Raw genomic sequence first — 16,179 nt, 5'->3', positions numbered from 1 at the left:
TGAGATCTGTGCCACATATTTACGATTAAAGGTTAAAGCAGACACACTGAAATAGATACAAGAAAGTAGGACAAAAACCAAAAGAGTGGTGATGTCACAGAAGTCAGGGGAGGGAAGAGATCCACCACCCAACCGTGGGTGGCAGTGTGGAGCACCTAGAGAGCTACTGCTGGAAGGGCCAGGGAGGAGCCACAATTTCCCCAAGTCTGCTGTGAGAAATGAGGCGGGAGAGCTTTCAGGGCTCAGAGGCAGCACATACAGTGCTAGTCTGGACTTGACCAGCTGCCTCCGGTGCAACAAGTCACGCATCTTGAACCTGAGGCACTGTCGCATGTGCTCTTCTTCGAGGAGGCTTTTAGGAAGGCTGCTGCTCCTACACAGACCACCTAGCCCTTATCTGAGCCTGATACACGGCTCGCTGTGTGCAGGTTTGATCAGACTCAGGATATATATTGAAGAGCAACCACGAAGAGGATCTGGCCCAGTGTTGAGGTCCTAGAGAACTTCTGGTCATCATGACGTTTCACGACCAGTATGAGCAGCTGCCTAAATTTAATGCTTCAAAATGGCAGGGGGCAAGGGAAGTCAGGTAAGCTTGGGATAATTGTTAACTCATCGATCCCACACTGTGACCAGAATTGGTCATTGTGCTGCAGGCCGGTGACTACACTCAAGTCCAACATCAATAAGACACCAACCGATTACCTGTATGACTTTGGGCAAATCACTTACTTCTCTGGGTCTCACTTTCCTCCTCTGTAAAAGAGCCCTTCTGTGTTCTCAGAGATTTCCTCTGTTCTCCCCACCATTTTCAGTGTCTGGTCCTTGGCTATTGGCATATTATTGTTAAATGTCAAGTGCTACAACTGTCGATCGGCCAAACCCATAAGGACATGTTTTCCAGGTAGCGTGGATTTGGGGAAATGAGCACTCCTATACCCTGCAGGTGAGAATACAGTTCCAGAGGACAATTTGATGATACTATCAAAAGCCTTGAAAAAAATCGTACCTGTGACTCACTGATCCACTTCTAGACATTTATCTAATAAATAATCATGGACATGTGAAAATATATGCAAGCAAGGAAGGATGTTCATAGCTAGGAGAAAATTGGAAACAATGCCTGACAATAGGAGATGATTACCTAGATTATGATACATTCCCCCAATAGAATACGATGTATAAAATCATCCCTAAAATTATACGTAGGTGATATTTAGTAACACGAGGAAATGTGTCTAATATGATGCAGCACAGGGGGTTACCATAAGATCTGATCTTTGGAATGTGTTTTGTTCCATTTACAAGAATAAAAAATAATGAAAGGTGTATTCTCTAAGTGTGAGGGTAGAGGTGGTTTTAATTTTCTTTTCTTGTGCTTCTCTGTGTTTCCTGAGTTTTCTGCAATGAATGTGAACTATGTTTGTAATCAGGTTTTTAAATACATCTTTTATAAGAGAGCATTTTTCACCCAGTCCCTCTTCATGTCCTGATGCCAATTAATCTCTCAGAAATATGTCAGTAAATCCTTCATCGACAAAGCATCTTTGTCTCCATTGGCTCTGAATCTTTTGGAGTGTGGTTTTTCTGGATGTTGGGGGGAAATTCAGGTGAGTTTTGGTTAGATGGTCGGGAGAGAAAGGTGAGAGGAGCTGGCGGTGGTCCCACTTGATTGGAGGAAAAAGTCTAAAAAGTTCAGTAATAGCTCCCTGTCTTCTCTCTACTGGTCATGCAAACAGCCCACTGCCAAGTTCAGCATAAGAACCTCTAGCTCTACAAACAGGGACTGGAATGCATGTCTGTCTATCAGAATTAGGTAGCCGGTGTATTTAAATATTTTGTTTGTTTATTCATGAGAGACACAGAGAGAGAGGCAGAGACACAGGCAGAGGGAGAAGCAGGCTCTCTGCAGGCAGCCCGATGTGGGACTTGATCCCAGGACCCCAGGATCATGACCTGAGCCAAAGGCAGACACTCAACCGCTAAGCCACCAGGCGTCCTGCCAGTGATATTTTTGTAAACAAAATTTAAAAGCATGTCAGGGCCATTGACAGAATAGTATGCAGGAGGTGACATCTGTTGCATCTGTCCAGTGCAAGGTCTTCTGGAAGGGAACAACTGATGCTGGTTGATACAGGGATCCATTGGTCTGGGATTGGCAGGCCTTCTAATTTTTCAGGAGTAGCCTGTAAAAATCTCAATTTTTTTTTAACTGAAATCATTTATTTGTTGTTTTGTTTTCTCCTTATCTCCTCGTGAGAGCTCCTGCCCCTTCTAGAAGTACTTCTATCTACCCTGATAATAACAAGTTTCAAACCTTTGGGGAAAAACGGTCAGAAAGAGAATACCACTTAGAGAGGAGGTGGTGCTGAGGGTAAGAGAAAGATAGAGATGAGGATCCCCGGCAGGAAACCAGGGAGGACCAGGCTTCTGGAGGAGAGAGTGACAAGGCAGGTTGAGATCATCCCTGATGAGGAGAGAGGCCATGTCTTCTTTTCTGGAGGGAAGGAAGGAGAAAAAGAGGAAAAGGATTCCCCCAATGTTACAACACTTTGCCGAGTGCAGATTACGTACCAGGCATTGGACTCATCAGTAAGCCCAATCATGATCCTCTGCATCGCTTACCCTCTAGCAGGTTGCCCCATCTTCTTTGTGGGGCCCAGGGATATGCTGACAATTAGGCAGGAGGAGGTGAGGCCGCTGAGGGCCCAGGGGAGCCCCCAGGGGCAGAGAAGTCACTGTGGGCAGTGGGCCAGGGGCTCTCTGCTATTGCACATCAGCCCTGTAGAGATTCTTGAGCATCGCTATGGGAGTAGGTGTCCATGAGCAGGGACCTTTCTGAGGGAGCAGGGTCACAGGAACACTTATGATTCAGGTTGAAGATTAGGGTAGAAGAAGGCCAATGGGGTGAGGTCTGAGTGGCTTTTATTATTTTTATTTTTATTTATTTATTTATTTTATTTTATTATGAGTGGTTTTTAAACAGTGGCTCCAGGAGAGAGCCAGTGGAGCCCAGGGTGAGCACATGCTTAGGACACAGGCCCCTCTTAGGGAGCTGGGGGAACAGCCATGCCCACCTGCCAGTTCTGCCTTGGGCCAGCCTTGTGGGTCAGCCCAGGGGTCAGCCCATGGCCAGCTGAGTGACAGGGCTCCCTGGTCAAGAGACCACATGGACTCTGGGAAGAAAGTCAGCACCACAAGCAGTCAAATCCCACTTTAAGGAAGTAGTGCAGACTTGATGATGCTAACCAGCTCTTCATTTAAAAAGAGAAATAATAAAAAGATAGAGAGAGAGCAATAATATATGTGACTTTTGTATTTATTCCAGTTATTAAGGACCTGGAGGAAAATTAACAGCTGCAACTTAAGTGAGCAGAATGTGTGATTTGGTGTTCCATAGCCATATAACAAGCAAGGGCTTTATGGAAACTTCTGTGGTTTTTTTTTTTTTTTTTTTTTTTGAGACTGCTATTAGAACCAGACTGTGGCAGGACGTGTGAAGATTCACAGGGAAGAATATTAGGATGCATCAGCAAGTGAACAAAAAGGGCTAAACATATACTAAAAAGCAGGAGAACAATTTTTTCTGAGCCTACAGCTACTAGATAATCAAATCAGCTCTCAACTGGACACCTTATGTAAGAGTATTCAGAAAGTTGCTTGGTTTCTGTGAAATGAGGCATACCTTCCCAAATTTCATTTCCAAACTTAAACTTGAACCTGGAATAAAATTTAATTCCTCTCTCACCATGCTATGCATCTGTTGGAAGAAAATTTGAAACAAATTTTCTATTGTACAGCGAAATCAATGCCAATTCATCCTGGTGTTTCTAATCAACATGTCTTATTTTCCTCTCTGTTCCCATAACTTATAATTATTTGTGGTACTCTCCAAACAAACCCTTCTGTTCTTCTCCTTACTGTCTCCTTCTGGCTTGCAATTTATATATGTGGAAGTCATTTGAGGTTGGAGATCACTGATCTATTACTAAGCAATTTTGGGGGGTCTTCAAGACCCCCTGCCATTTTAAAATACAGAGCTCTACCTCTTGGCTTTTCATCATTCAGATAGAATATCTTAAAGATTAAATTTGTAATGAAAAGGTAAACATGGAGTCCTACAGTTTCCCAATTTAGACTTTGAGAAAACAAATCATTGTCCTGGTGCCACCACTGCTCCCTGCTAAAATAATTTCCACAAATGCTGGAGGACTAAAATATTTGATTCTTGCTCAGAAATCTCATCCAATAATTTGACATTGGCACTTTCCCACCTGGGCCTTCAGCACGAGGCTGCCTCTTACCCAGCCCTGACACTCTCCCCTTCTTAATCCCTTCGGGGTTGTTTAAAATATATAGGCATATTTTCAGCTTGAAAATATTGAAAACATTTCCAATAAGTTTTTATAATTATTGAGGTTTGAGTTTTGGAGAACAAACTTCTCAAGTGGGCATCAGACCAGGGAAGTTCTTGAGAAACCAGCCAGACCTCATGCACCTGAAATGCTGGGGGCAGAGCTGGGACTGACACTAAAGTTAATGCCCACAGCAATCCCAACCGAGAACCTTCCTGCGTTGCCTTCATTTCTTCCTTAATCTAAACGATGCAAGTTCAAGGGGTAGCAGCCCAAGAACTAAGGAGCCAGGCACTCTCCACTGCTTAATTTAAGCAATTATGTGGTTGAATCAAAAGACAACAGAAAGACCCAGAAAAACACCCACAGCAAGTTAATCCAATGCATATTAGTGACTGGGTTGGAATCCCCTTTTCTCTGGCTATAGTGGACCCAGGTGATGTGAATTGGTCATATACTTTCCCATTATAATTTTTTCCCAGTGCTGAGTGGAGAAATGTGATTTTGTGGTCTCTCAAGCCATTCAACACCACTGTTTTTTGGCAAACAGAAAAATGCCTTCCTGCAGCGCTCATTTCTATATCCCACTGGACTGAGTTTGCACAACTAAGGGGGAAAGCCCCACAAACTCGTGAGATGCTCACGGTGGTTAGGTTTTCATTCGTCTTCAATCTTTCTCCATTGTATCTCCAAAAATGTCAAAGCCTGTTGTGAAATCCTCCAAACAAAACTGATTTTAATTCACTCTAGTCAAAAACAAATAAACATACAGCAAGATGTGGGGTGGGGGCGGGGGGGGGTGAAGAGACAGTAAGGGAAAGGTTGTGAAATAATTATTTTCCATTGTAGGTGGTCACAACACCCCCAGAGTTAGGGACGGCTGTCTGGGAAGCACCATCTGAAGATTTCTTTATCCGCGTGGACCATGTCAGGCTTAGGAAACAGACTTACAGCTGAAAGGAGGGGCAGATGGAATCTGGTAAGGAGAAAAGTAAGACTGCGTGGAGGAAGCTGTAAGGGAAATGGCTCTGGGGTGAGATGGCAACAGGTGGAGATGGGGGCGGGGTTTTAAGAAGGCATCATTCTCCGAAGAGGGAACTATAGGGTTGGGGAGCTATGGGGAGGGCGTTAAAGGATGCTTACACCCCCTTCCTCAATTCAGGCCGCCCAACCACCTTAGAGAAGGATGGAGCTTTGTCAGTCATCTCACAACGTAGAAAAATTAAGCCATCCCTTTCCCATTCCTTCCTCATTTTCGTCTGCATTCAAAGACAAACTGGGGACCCCTGGGTGGCTCAGTGGTTTAGCGCCGCCTTCGACCCAGGGCGTGATCCTGGAGTCCCGGGATTGAGTCCCGCATCGGGATCCCTGCATGGAGCCTGCTTCTCTCTCTGCCTGTGTCTCTGCTGCCTCTTTCTGTGTGTGTCTCTCATGAATAGATAAAATCTAAAAAAAAAAAGAAAGAAAGACCAACTGAAGTGATTCCCAAAGAGAAATTTTAAAAAGAAGAGGTTTAATGCGTAAAATATAATTTCAGGGAGATCTAACGGGACGTAACAATCCAGTCCGCGTGATTGGAGCGACACTTCCGGGGTCTCTCCTCGGAAAGGGCTTCTCGGAGCCTGATTGGTTGGAGCTGTCCGGCGGCCGGATATCCGGCCGGAAGTTCCCATAAGGCATTGCAGCCATGGTCCGTTTTGATTGGTTGCTTCCAGCCATTAGCTATTTTTATCATTGCTCTGGATGCCCTCAGTGCCCGAGGGTGGTGAGGTTTGCAGCAGAACAAAATGGAGGCCTACTGAGTTCCAGGAAGTGGAGCTGGAGACCCGGCGTCATCACCGACGGTGGGAACCTGAGCTTCACGTTCCCGCCCTCCCGCTACGGTGATACACGGCATCTCAGGTAACTCGGACGGCGTCAGCCAACGGGCTCTCTTGTCCATTGGTCACTTCTCGAGCTGGTGGAAACAAGCCAACCAATAAACATCGATACCGTGGGGTCCGGGCCTCCAGGGGCCCTTCCCCTTAAGATAAACTTTCCTAAGGCAGTATTTGGATCCCTTTGTTAGCTCACGTTGGCACTGAAATTGGCAAGACATCGCTACTCTCTTATAAAATATACAATGCTGTTAATAAGGAGATAATGTGGCTTCCTCTCATGTCTGTGGAGGTATCAGTTCCTAACCAGGCATCCGGTTCCCCTTTGTATCTTTGTCCTTTCAAGTCTGATAAGGATTGCTCATCAATTATGCACTTGGGGGGGTGGGGGGGTGGAAGAGGGGGACTCCTTTGCCTCCAAGTCCAGAGGAAAAATTCACTATCTGGGACGGCCTGAGCTCTCTGTGCTGTCAGGTTAGTTTCCTCCATATTGTCAAAGAGAATTTTAAAAGCTCAATTTCACAGCCTGTTAGAGTTTTATGGTGATGTCCCCATGTGATGCTCACATGTTTGCGTTTGCGTCAAAAGCCCTTTATATTTTTAGGTATAAAAACTTGTAAATGCAAGATAGCTGTCTTCACATTTTGAAGGACATTCCGGTTAAAGAAGCCTTGGATTTCACCTCTGTTGCTCCAGAAAGAAGAGATGGAACCAAGCACTGGAGTCCAGAGGAACAGGTTTCTTCTCAAGATTAGGAAGCGTTTTCCTCAAGAGTTGGAGCTGCTGAAAAATGCATGGAATCGCTTGCTTCAGAACAGTAGGGCTAGTTGCTGGTACTAGAAGAAGACACCCTCACCACAGTATTTCAAGAGACTGGAGATCATTCGTGAAGGAAGTTTGAAAAAAGGGGGTTCAGCAGTAAATGATCACTCTGGTTCCTTCCAACTCAAAAACCAGTGGGCACTCCCAACTTTGAGGAGTTGGTTTATGCTATTAGGAAGTTGGCCTACTCTCTAGAACACAGCAAACTTACTGTAATACTTTTCTTCTTTTGTTTGAGTATTCCTTTATTTCTTTTAATAGAGTTTTACAGTTAATTATTATTTTTTTATTTATAGAAATACTAGGTTCTTTGGTTTGGTTTCTGCTTTCTGAGATTTAAAAATTATAGTAAAATAAAGGAAAGAAATTAAACTTCCATATTTCCACAATTTAAAATGAATAAATGTTAACTTTTTTTTTCTTATTTGTTTCAATTCTGGGGGGAGAAAAAAGAAGGAAGAAAGGAAGGAAAGGAGGGAGAAGAAGGGAAGGGCAAGCCGAGGAGAGAGAATTAGTTAATGCCCTTCAAACCACCAACACTGACCCATCCCTCTTCACATTCCCCTAGAGACTCAAATGTTCACGTATCCTTCCATTTCTTTGAAAAATATTTTTCTAGATAGATGTGTATCTGTTACACACACACACACACACACACACAGAGACTATCTGGTCCGGTTTTTAAAACACAAGTACATTATCTGTGTATATCCCATCAATCTGCATCTTGCTTTTACCCTCTACCTTATGATTTTAACATCTATTAATGCTACTATGTATCAATTTTATTTATTAAATTGTTGTATGGTATTTCATCAGAGAGAATACTACATTTTCTTTATTCCTATACTGGGAGATGTTTCGGTCACTTCCTTTTTCCCCTGCCAACACAAAAAAATGCTGCACCAGCCTGTTGGGTACAAGATGCTCATGACACCACGCAGGAGGCTGTCTAGTGCTATCCCAAAGCAGAATTTCTAGCACAGGGTAAACATATTTTCCTACATGCCACCAATTTTTTCTCCAAGATGCCTCTACCAATTCATATTTCCAGCAACGATTTATCATTTCTTCTACAATCTTGCCACAGTTGCGATAGCCTGACTACTAAATTGTGCAAATACAATGAGTGAGAAATGGTCTCCCTTTGTTGTTTCTCTTTGCCTTCTCTGAGTTTGAGGATCTTCTTGTTTGTTTTCCTTATTTGGTGGCCATTCATGTTTCCTTTTCTGACAATTCATTTTTTTCTACTTTTCCTTATTATGTGTTTTGTATACTAATTCCTAGTCTATTAAATGTGTCTCCCAGTCTGTTTTTAATCTTTTGCCAGTAGAAGTTTATGTTTTTCTGCACAGATTTTTAAAATTTAAAATAGTTAAATATATCTATCTTTTTCTTTATTGTTGGGGCTTTGTAAATTCTTCTTTTAAAAAAAAAAAGATTTCCTCTACTCCAAGATCATGTAGCTATGGTCCTTTATTTTCTTTACCAGGTTTTGAAGTATATTTTTCACATGTAGATATAACCCATACACATCTGGTGTATGTGTAAAGTGCATGGTGTGAAGTAGGGATCTAATCGCATTTATACAGCCCTCCCTACCCTCCACCCCCAACTTCCCAACCCCATGAGATTTTTCTGCGATTGTTTCTACCACTCCGAGCTGACCTGTCCTCATCTTAGTTGAATGGTCTCTGCGACACATTTCCTTGTGGGCCAGAAAGTGACAAAATGACACAGTTTCAATTGATTCATACCATGGTACACTTGACTGTACCAAAGCAGAAAAAATATGGAATTATGATGAATAATCCTTCAGTGGCATTGCACAGTCTTATCTGCTCAGCTGGCATAGACTCTCTCCTACCTGTACCTAGTGCAGATGTTATGGGTTGAAATGTGCTCCCCCCGAATTCATATGTTGAAGCCCTAACCCCCGGTACATAGGGTAGCAACCAGAAATCAGGCCTCTAAAAAGGTGATTAAGTTCAAATTGCCTTTTGGTAATTTTCGAATGGGCCCTAATCCAATAAGACTGGCATCCATATAAGAAGAGAAAATTTGGACACATACATGGCAGGTACAGAGGAAAGACCCTGTGAGGACACAGCAAGAAGGTGGCCATGTGCAAGTCAAGCAGAGAGGCCTCAGAAGAAAACAAACCTGCTGATACCTTGCTCTTGCACTTCCAACCTCCAGAACTGTGAGAAAATAAATTGCTGTTGTTTAAGCTCCCAATCTGTGGCACTTTGTACTGGCAGTACTAGAAAACTCATACAGTTGGATAATCCCCAGCAAAGATGGGTGAAGATGATTGTAATTAGATAGTTAGATTTAAGCCTCCCAACAGGGATTTTTCACTTAGCATAAATATGTGAAAACTATTTGAGCAATTCTACTATAAGCCCACCAGAACAAAGGAAGGCATTCAAGGAACCTGTATGAAGATCCACAGGAACAGTTAATTTGGCAAAATAATCATTCCTTTTTTAAACTAACAGGCATGATCTGATCACTCACCATAGGTTGTATTAGTTTCTTATTGCTGCAGAAACAAATTAGTGCAAACTTAGTAGCTTAAAACAAATTTCTTATTTTACAGTGAAGAGGGCTAAGAAATGCTAAAATAGAAGTGCTGGCAAGGCTGTGCTCCACACTTTTGGAGGCTACAGAAGAGATCTCATCTCCTTGCCTTTTCCAAGTGTCTAGTCCACCTGTGTTCCTTGTCTTTTTGCTCCTTTCTCTATCTTTACAGCCATCACTCCAGCCTTTGATACCACCCTCACATCTCCTCCTCTTAGGAAGACCTTTGTAATTCATTGGGCCCACCTGAATAATCTAGAATAATCTTCCCCCTTCAAAACCCTGAGATGAATCACTTCTGATTTTTGCCATGTATGGTAACTATTCATAGGTCCAAGGGATTAAGAGGTGAACATCCTTGGGGGCCATTATTCTGGCCATCACAGTTGCAAAACAGCTCAATAAGGTCATTTTATAAGGAAAAGAAGTAGAGAATTTTAGAAGTATGGAAGTATTGAAAGCCTCCCTGCTTCTGAACTCAACAGAAGAGTCTTTAAATCAATTTTTTAAGACTATTAGTACCAGAAGTTTTTCAAAATAGTTTTGTAGTCCTCACTAAACTTGAAAGGTGTTGTTTTGGTTAATTTTTTGTTTGGTTTGAGCCCTCTGTTGAGCTTTTTTCCACATTCAGTTAGATTCCAGCTGCCAGTGTGCAAATGGGGCTGTTTCTACTTAGGAGATCTTCCATGTGCAGCCTAGAGGCAGAAGTGTCCCAAACGACTGCTGATCTCTCCAGGAAGCTTATGCAACACTGGGAGCCAGGCTTCAAGTCAGAAGGGCCAAGCTTTTGGGGCCCGGGGGGTACCAGCATGACTCAGTTCCTTCACCACTCCTGTCATTGACCCTCTCGGGCAGCTGCAGGCAGCACGTTCTTGCCCCCAAACGCCTGCAGTGTCACAAGAGGGAAGTGAGTGTCATCAGCTGACAGCGCTAAATTACAACCTGCCTTGGGCATTGAAGATGCGTGGGTGGGAAAGCCGCCTGCAGGCAGACTGACATGAACACATGTGTGCACTTGCCAGCAACCATACGGGGAGTCTCGGCTACAGGCAGAGTCCCACCACTTGCAGCTGACTGAGGGAAGAGGGCTGATTGTTCTGGAAGACTGTCGCATTCCCTGGGGATGTGCGTTAGAACAATTAACTCCCCAGGCCATCAAGAGAACATGTTTATCAGCAGCTACCGCTTGTGTTCCAGAATGGTAAGCTGCCTTGATCATCTGTCCGTGGGTATCTATAATAGACATGAACTCGGAATGTGCACACGTAACTGTGCAAGCAGATGCCGGGCAGGTGAGCATCAATGTACGCTGTCCATCTGTCTTCATCTGTGCATTTCTTGTTGCACATGTTAGTGTGTGCCTGTGTGGAGGTCCTGCTTTGCACTAAGAATCAGGAGAAGCCAGAGGTGGGATCTTCCGGCTGCCTGTCCAGCCCCTCCCCGCTCATTCTGATGCTCCCAGAGGTACAGATTTCTGCCCAACACACAAGCCTTCCCAGAAAGGCACCCTGGCCATTCTGGGGAAGGCAGGAGATGCCACATGGCCTGAGTTCCTTTCTTGTTCCCTTCTCTCCTTCACGGATGTAGGAGAAGGTCCTCATTTCATTCCACATTCTCCAAGCCCTGGGATGTCATTGCTCATTCCTCCCTTCTGGGACCCGAGATCACTTCCCCAGCCAGGTGAGACACACAGAGGAGCCGGCACTCAGACCAAGACCCCGTGTGTGATTTCAGGAGGGTTGTTTCTCTCAGGGGGTAACAGCTACACTGAAGAAGCAGCAGAGGTAAATATGCATTCCATTTTGCAGCCTCATATTTATTTTATTTTTTTCATTGATAAACTATTTTTTTAGAGCAGTTTTAGGTTCATGGCAAAATTGAACAGAAAGTTCAGAGAATTTTCATATGTCCCCTGTCCCTGCATATGCACACTCCCCTTCCCCATTATCAAATCTGGCACCAGATCGGACATTTGTTACAGTCAATGAACCTACGTGGACATTGTTATCACTCAAAGTCCATAATTTACATTAGGGCTACCACTTGGTGTTGAAGACTCTATGAGTTTTGACAAATATATATGACATGTATCCACCATTACAGTATCACACAGAGCAGTTTCACTGCTGTAAAAACCCTCTGTGCTCCGCCTATTCATCCCCCTCCCCAATCCCAGCCCTGGCATCCCTTGATCTTTTTCCATCTCCATACTTTTCCTTTTCCAGAATGTCATATAGTTGGAATCATACAGTACATAGCCTTTTCAGACTGGCTTCTTTCATTAATAATATGGCATTTAAGTTTCCTCCATGTCTTTTCATAGCTTGATAGCTCATTTCTTTTTATCACTGAATAATATTCCATTGTCTGGATGTGCCATATTTTCTCCATTCACCTACTGAAGGATATCTTAGTTGTTTCCGAGTTTGGGCAATTATGCATAACGTTGCTATAAACATTCATATACAGGTTTGTGTGTGGGCACAAGTTTTCAACTCGTTTGGGTAAACGCCAAGAAGCTTGGTTGCTGGATCGTATGTTAGGAGTATGTTTAGTTTTGTAAGAAACTGCCAAAGTGTACAGACTCTTTTTAAACTTAGCATTTCTGCTTAACTTTATTTTTCACGAAGCTATTTATTAATATGCAGTAGGCACTTGAAATCCTCATGGGATGGCACTCTTGATTCTTCCAGAATTCCCCAACTCAAGAATGTGGAAAATTTGTACAAGCTCCTGGCGTCTTCTCGAATCACATTTCCATCGGGAGTTAAGTGTTTCCTGCACATCCATGCACACCACAATCTAACTGCCTCTCAACTTTTACAAAACGTCTAGCTTTTAGTTGGTGACCATTTTTCACATACACAAAAATGATTTGTTGTTGTTTGATAATTTCAAAAGACTTACTTTGTAGTGCAAGTCAAGGAGAGGAGATCCATATAGTGCCCTGGGATGAGGATTCTGGGGGCGAGCTAGGCACACTCAGAAAGCCAAAAGATTTGTCTCCACTACGAGCCTCATGGAATAGTTGGTTCATATTGATGCCTCAGCAAAAGGACAAATTGCAACCTGATATGGGCCTTCTGAATCACACAGGGAAACTCAAACCTACAAGTGCTAAGTCCACAAATTCCATACAGTACATTTTGAAAAAGAAGTCTATGAAATAGATTCATATTATGAACCGAGTCTAATCTGGAAAACATTTCATTAGTCTGTCCTCAGATTGCACAGTAGCACAATGACTGCATAGCCCTGAGAATGCAGAGAACAATATAAAGATTACCGATTGATTCATTTTAAAAAATGCATTTTGTCCTGGTTCTGTTGGTTTTTCCATTTAGAGATAAGGAAGCTACCTACTGATGTTTCTGGTAATATGACACCAGCCCTAAACAGGCTACTTAAAAAGCTGGAGATGATATTAATTAAAATAATTATTTTAAAGCACAGCTGAACCAGCATCAGAATAAGGCATTCTTGAGAGATCAGAAACTTTGAGAAAGCATGAATTGAGAAAGCTAATGCTGGAGGTAGTGGTTACCTATGGGGGCATGGCCATTTCTTGGTGACCTAGCCCCTGCTTTAATGGGTCATTCAGGCACCAGAGACAGGGTAAAAAGGTGACTGGGAAACCCCTCACATAAAACCAGGACCACCAACTCTGAGAGGCCCTTTGGATACAAGAGGAAAGAAAAATGTCTCCTGAGAATTTCTGAAATAGTGCGCCAAAATTCATACTACTTGATTAGCTCTTAAAGTCAGCAATTTATTTTGTGTGATAACAGATTGGGACTGTTATCTGATAGTGCATGCATCTGATAGAAAAAAAAATGCAATACCTCAAAGAATGATCACAGATAGGGTTTTAAGGACTATGAGCTCAAAATTAAAATTCACCAAAGTCAGGAAGAAATAAGCTGCCGTTTGTGAAAATCAAGAGAAATCATAAACCACAGAATCAGACCTGCAGAGATCGCAGATGTTGGAAATACTAACAGAGAATGTGAAATTGGTTTATGTAAAGATACTTAAAGAAATGAATGAGGGAATTGAGTGTATGATGAGGATATAATAGGCGTCAAAATACATCAAGCAGATTTGAAAAGGAGCCAAAAAGGACTGTCAGAAATGAAAAGTAGATGTGGATGCAGCACAGAGAAACAGAGGTAAAAATATAAGAGTGGTTCAGAGGCATGAAAGATGAAGGGAGAAAATGTAACATATTACCAGATGAGAGTTACATGAAGAGATGAGTGGGGAAATGTGGAAGAGGCAATATTTAAAAAGGTAATAGCCATGAATTTTACAGGACCAATGAGAGATATCCACCCCTAGATCCAGGTGCACCAAATTAGATAATCTTTTTAAAAAAATCTTCACTTAGGTACCTTGATAGTAAAAGTGTGTAAAAGTGTGGAACAAGTGTCAGCAAATTATGGTTGATGGTCCAAATATTGCCTGCTACCTACATGCAATTTTAATAGGGCATAGCCACACCATTTGTTCACACATCATTTATGGCTACTTTTGTACTACAGTGACAGAGATGAGCAGCTACAACAGAGACTATATGGCCCATAGACCTAGAAATATTTATTATATGGCTCTTACGTAAAGATGTTTGCCTGCCCCTGTTGTAGACCATCAAAGCAAAGAGAAGACTTCAAGTGATTATTCATATTTATGGCAAATTGGCAGCACAGCAAAGATTTTCACTCAGATCCTTTGACCAATTGTTCTCATGCTTAGTCCCAGAACAAGGACCAGCAGCTGTAGCATCATCACCTGGGAACTCGTTAAAAATGTAACTTCTTGAGCCCAGTCTTCCAACCAATTTGGATGTGTGCTGAAGTTTGAGAACCATTGCTCTTGACTATCTTTTGAGACCAGAGGTTCTCAACCCTGGCGGTCTATTAGAATTATCTGGGGAGCTTGTAAAAAATGCCACTGTTTGGCTTCACCCCCAAAGGTTCCCACCTAACAGGTCTGTAAGGAGCCTGGGTACTGGCATTTTAAAAATCTCCTGGGGGACTGTTTTGACATATCTGAACCACCCAAATAAGGCAAAGCTAAGTCGTAACTCTTCCTGCATCTCTTCCCCACCCCGTCCACCACTCTGTCTCTCCTTGAAGAGGAACTACCAAGGAGTCAGGTAACCAAATGTCAAGCCATTAAATGGGTGGAGAAGCAAGTTTTGTAAACAATTTCGGGGGGTCCCTGGATGGCTCAGTGGTTTGGCGCCTGCCTTCGGCCAAGGGCGTGGTCCTGGGGTCCCAGGATCGAGTCCCACGTCGGGCTCCCTGCATGGAACCTGCTTCTCTCTCTGCCTGTTTCTCTGCCTCTCTCTCTCTCTCTCTCTCTCTCTCTCTCTGTCACTCATGAATAAATAAATATTTTTTAAAAACCAGTCAATTTCGTTGTAAACAATTCTGGGATAATGATGGTTTTGGTAATGCCCACTACACCAACAGGGGAAGAAGGTACTGAGATTTTGAGTTAACAAACCTTGGCCCAGAGTCTTCTGCACTGCAGGTGCATGGGATAGGGGCAAGCAGGGAACAGAGCATTCATGCCAAAGTTTTCACAAATGTGGGACACTAGAAGAGGAGGGCTGATATCTTCTCTATTTACCTTGCTGAAACACTTACCTCCTGGGCATACCTACACAAAGCCTGCCCCAACTGCACCCACCCTCTTCAAAGTGTAGCTCTCCTGTCAGGCAAGGCCACAACCTGAGACCCAGGTGACATCAAATCACTAGACCCAGGTGACTCACTGTCTTCTGAGCTTTTAGATGAAAGGGGCTATGTGGACCAAATGCTTCTTTGGCATAGGTTAGTAAAATTCAGGAGAGGAAGAAGGGGCCAGGAAAAGGCTGAGAACACCACTTCTCAAGCTGTGAATGTACACATGAGCCATCTGGGGATCTTGTTAACCTGGTGATTCTGGCTGAGTGGACCTAGGTAGATTCTGAGATTCTACATTTCTAACAATTACCCAGGTGAAGCTGATGCAGCGGGTCCTTGGGCCACATTTTGAGTAGCAAGGATTGAAGGTATGTTCCCAGGGCCAGGACCCTCGAAAATCTTTCCCCATGCAGTGTCTGGACTTCCTGCAGCCTCTTCCTGCTGCCAACAAGAACATGCATGGTGGACAGCAAGATGCGCTCAAGGTAGGTTCTTTACCATTTGCTTAAGGGTAGGGATTGACTGATGCTCCCAAGCTTGGCAAAATCCCACTTGCATAAAAAAAGAATCCTGGGAGTTTATCGAGTTTCTCACCTAAAATTTCAAAATAACAATGTTGAACCACCATGAAAACAAGTGGTTTTTTATAATAGGAAAGCCCACAAAATGGCCACAGTAATTTACATCTTCATGGTTTAGAGGCAAAAAGTCTTTAACTTGAGCTGAGGGAGAAGTAAAATAAATAATGGGTTCTTTTACCACTCACCAAGATACTTATGCACTTAAAAGACTGATGCTGGAAACCACATTCTCATCTACTCTGAGTTTCCACCCATTCCCTTGGAGCTGTAT

General features: G+C 43.1%; 2 long non-coding RNA genes across 4 annotated transcripts in view; one reads left to right on the top strand and one right to left on the bottom strand.

Annotated features, from left to right (window-relative positions):
- The first annotated feature begins 210 nt into the window (after positions 1 to 210).
- Positions 211 to 8,419, top strand: LOC144301879 (uncharacterized). Its single transcript, XR_013368779.1, has 3 exons — positions 211 to 589; positions 5,205 to 6,257; positions 6,837 to 8,419. It is a non-coding gene; the product is annotated as an uncharacterized LOC144301879 (long non-coding RNA).
- The window catches only part of LOC144301880 (uncharacterized), a 99,407-nt gene continuing 88,315 nt past the window's right edge, over positions 5,088 to 16,179 (bottom strand). For 2 of the 3 annotated variants that reach the window (XR_013368780.1, XR_013368782.1), the window contains exons 2-3: positions 5,531 to 6,312; positions 5,088 to 5,331 (exon numbers count right to left, since the gene is read on the bottom strand). This is a non-coding gene — a long non-coding RNA (uncharacterized LOC144301880). The remainder of the gene's footprint in view (positions 5,332 to 5,530; positions 6,313 to 16,179) is intronic. The other variant, XR_013368781.1, reaches the window with a different exon arrangement.

The sequence above is a fragment of the Canis aureus genome, chromosome 30 (genome assembly GCF_053574225.1).
Source record: "Canis aureus isolate CA01 chromosome 30, VMU_Caureus_v.1.0, whole genome shotgun sequence".
Lineage (NCBI taxonomy): Eukaryota > Metazoa > Chordata > Mammalia > Carnivora > Canidae > Canis > Canis aureus.
Note: the sequence above shows the minus strand (reverse complement) of the source record. Positions and strands in the feature narration are given on the sequence as shown.